Here is a 3,976-nt window from a genome sequence, read left to right on the forward strand (position 1 = left end):
TAAATGGTATATAGATCAGTAGCTGCTCATCTGCATCAATCTCAAGGTAAAGCCCATTATCTTCCCTGTAGCCCTGTTTTATTGCATTTACGATGGATTGAATCCAGAACCTTTACAAAGCCGCAAAAGAATGTTTCTTATTGGAATCCAAAGGCGATTATCAAATGCTGAGAGTAACGCACAGGCATCCTTTCCACTGCTACTTCATCTTTGATTATCTAAAATATATCAGTGCCACTGCAGGGTGCATCTAACAACGCCCTATCAAGTGAATTCAGACCCAACACCTTTGGCAGCTCTTTGCCATCATAGTTGCAGATTATGTTGTTTGTCACACCCATTCGATGAATATTTGCAGAAAAAGATTTAAGTCTTGAGTTTTTCAATTCATTAGCATATAATATTCCTATGTTCTTCATGATGATCCTTTCTATTAATTGCTGCACGCCGCCATCGTGATCCAGGTGTATATTGATTGAACTATAGAATCACAGTATCATCTAAATGACATTGGCAGTGGCGACTATCTCTGTCACAATAATCTGAATGACCCACAACCCCATACCACCATCCATATGGGAATTCCTTATTCCTTCTCTACTGTATCTCAACATGATCTCCAGGACATAGAACATTCAAACAAACAGATTGGTGAAGATCATGGGCAGGTGTGTCCACAGGAGGTGCTCGCAGCCTGTCCCACTGTACTCCTTCCTCAACGACAATTTTTCGATGACCATGTGGTGGATACCTGGCCTTGAAAGTATCGGTTCTGCTATCATAACTAAGCTCTGCGTCATAACAAGATAGCATAAACCCAACATGTCCACGCTCGCGATTGTATACCTGAGCTGGAAACCAAAATTTACCACTTTCAAGTGCCAGATACCACGCCATCACTGAATCACTGAGTGAGCTGCTTTTGCCTCTTTTGTTAATCTCTGGCCGTAATCTCAACCACGAAAATTGCCAAATGCAAGACAGGGATCTCAACCAGGCGTTAACTTTGCAGCCATCTAACACCCCTGTCTCATTACTCATTGTAACAGTCCATTGCCATCGGTAGGCTGCAGGACCAATAACCTTCCCCCATTTTGCTTTCAAACGAGGCTCCCACAGGTAATTGCTCCTACACCTCTCCCTTAGATCTCTTTAAACACCAGTGACCAGAAACTTCACCATCAACATTTGAACTGTATATTATAAGGTTTCCAGCATATTTGTGACCACCAGCGTGTGAGCATGAACTCACAGCTACATGACCTTTGAGGCTTCGAGATTCTATATCTTCTTTTGAAACTTGCAATTTGAGCTTACGGCGACACCTAATGACCTAATGATAAAGATAAGCGGTCGAATTGACAGGCAAAGGGTATAAGCTGATCACTGATAATGGATTTTGATGGATATGATAGTTGTGAAAGAATGGCTATGGATTCGAACAAATCCCCAATTTCGTAGCGCAGCCAGTGCAAAATATGAATTATGCGCTACGAAATCACCTAAAACATGTTGCGCTGCGAAACTGTTAAAAAGGATTTATGTGCTGCAAAACCACTTTAAAATGATTACAGGCGCTACGAAATCACCTAGACAATTTTGGCTTTGAAATGAGTTTGGACATATGATATCCATGTGAGATGTGAGACCAATGGTAGACTAAAACAGAGAATTGACCCCTTTATACATACCAACAATACTCTTAACAAGACTCCTATTCAAACTATTTAGACTCTAAAACCAGATGAAAATACTAGACCCAGAATTGACACCAACCCTTTGGCAAACAATTGAACTGCTGTGAACAATTTAGAAATTTTTCTTGAGTGATAACACTTCCATTCCTTCTTGCTTCCTTTATCCAATTTGGTTGGATAATAGAAATGGCGCACAACAATGCTTCCACATCCTCATCCTTTCTTGAGAGTGCATCTGCCACCACATTTTGCTTCCCTTTTTTTTAGATGATTTCAAAGTCATAACCCAACATCTTTGTGTCCCACTTTTGTTGCTCTTTAGAGGATAATCTTTGTTCTAAAAGGTATTTAAGGCTATCATGATCTGTTTTTACCTTGAAGTGTCTTCCCATTAGGTAGGGTCACCATTTCTTAAGTGCATGGAGTATTGCCAACATTTCCTTCTCATAAATAGTTTTGTGTAAAAACTTTCCCTTGATTGGATGAATTTCAAAAGCAATGGGTCTTTCATCTTGCATTAAAACAGCACCAATTACATTTCCTAAAGCATCACATTCCACAATAAAGGTTTTTGTGAAGTCCGGTGTGGCTAAGACCGGTGCTTGGCACATTGCCTCTTTAAGGTGTTCGAAGGCCTTTGTTGCTTCTGGAGTCCATGAAAATGCATCTTTCTTCAATAATGTTGTTAGAGGTGCTGATATTCTCCCATAATTCTTAACAAACTTGTGATAATACCCTGTCAACCCAAGAAATCCTCGTAGATGCTTTATGGATGTGGGGATTTTCTATTCCTTAATGGCTTTAATTTTGCTAGGGTCTACCTTAACTCCTCCATGAGATACAATACGACCGAGATATTCCACCTCTTGTACTCCAAAGAAACATCTGTATCTTTTTGCATATAATTGTTTCTCCTCCAATAGTTGTAGCACCCTATCAACATGTTCAACATGATCCTTCCAAGACTTGCTGTAGATTAGTATAGCATCAAAAAATACTAACACACATTTTCTAAGGAATGGTTTGAAAATGGAATTCATCAAACCTTGAAATGTTGAAGGTGCATTGGTAAGGCCAAAAGGCATGACCAAAAATTCATAATGACCCTCATGAGTTCTAAATGCTGTTTTCGGAATGTCTTCAGTATTCATTCTGATGTGATGATATCCTGAATGAAGATCCAACTTGGTGAAGTAAATTGATCCATGCAATTCATCCAGTAATTCATCAATGACGCGAATGGGAAACTTATCTTTAATATTGAGCTTGTTGAGCTCCCTATAATCCAGACACATGTGCCGTGATCCATCCTTCTTGTGCACTAATACTACTGGAGCAGAGAAAGAACTTTGACTCGGTTGAATTATACTAGCCTCTAGCATTTCTGCAACCATATGTTCAATTTCACTCTTTTGGGCATAGGGATATCTGTACGGCCTGATGTTTGGAGGAATACTTCCTGGAATCAAATGAATAGCATGATCATGATCACGAATAGGTGGGAGACCTTTGGGAGTCTCAAATACCTTGGAATGATTGTCCAAGACTTTTTGGAGATCTGGAGAATTAGATGATTGCAATGTGGAAACATCTAGTGAACATAATTGTGCAATTACACCCCTTTGTTCCCTTTTTAGAAGCTTTGTCATACCATTAGAGCTAATTATCTTTCCCGGTTTCCTGCAATACCCCTTAATTCAACTTCCTTTCCTTCCACGGAAAATTTCATGAAAATTTCTTGAAAATTAAAAGCTATTGTACCCAAGGATTGTATCCATTGGACTCCTAGTACAACATCAACACCTCCCATTGGAATGGAAAGCATTGGGCTAGTCAATACATATTCTCCCATCGATAGCTTGATATTATGGCACTTTACAGAGCAATTTATTGTTCCTCCATTTGCAACCATCACTTGACACTATGGTGCTGGATATAAGAAGCAATTCAATTCTTTTGCTACCTTACAATGAATAAAATTGTGGGTACTTCTTGAATCAATCAACACTATTACCTTTTTCTTCTTGATTTGTCCTTCTATCTTGATGGTTTGAGGAGTGGTAATTCCCACTAATGCATTACAAGATATGGTCGACTTCATTTATTCTTTATCTAGGCTTTGTTACTGGAGTATATCCCCTTCTTTTGACCTTTCTTGCTCCTTTTCTTCTTCCTCTTCACAATCTATGTAGAATAATTTCTTCTCAGCACACTTATGACCTTTAGTGTATTTGCTATCACAACTGTAACAAAGCCATTTTGCTATTTTTTCTTCCAAT

At 39.0% G+C, this 3,976-nt stretch overlaps 1 pseudogene; it reads right to left on the bottom strand.

Moving 5' to 3' along the window:
* Positions 1–390: 390 nt before the first annotated feature.
* On the bottom strand, positions 391–1,188 carry LOC149223317 (F-box protein At2g32560 pseudogene; annotated as a pseudogene).
* Between the last annotated feature and the right edge of the window lie 2,788 nt (positions 1,189–3,976).

Source organism: Pinus tabuliformis, chromosome Q, assembly GCF_031772625.1.
Source record: "Pinus tabuliformis cultivar Carrire ecotype Pingquan chromosome Q, CPIR1, whole genome shotgun sequence".
Lineage (NCBI taxonomy): Eukaryota > Viridiplantae > Streptophyta > Pinopsida > Pinales > Pinaceae > Pinus > Pinus tabuliformis.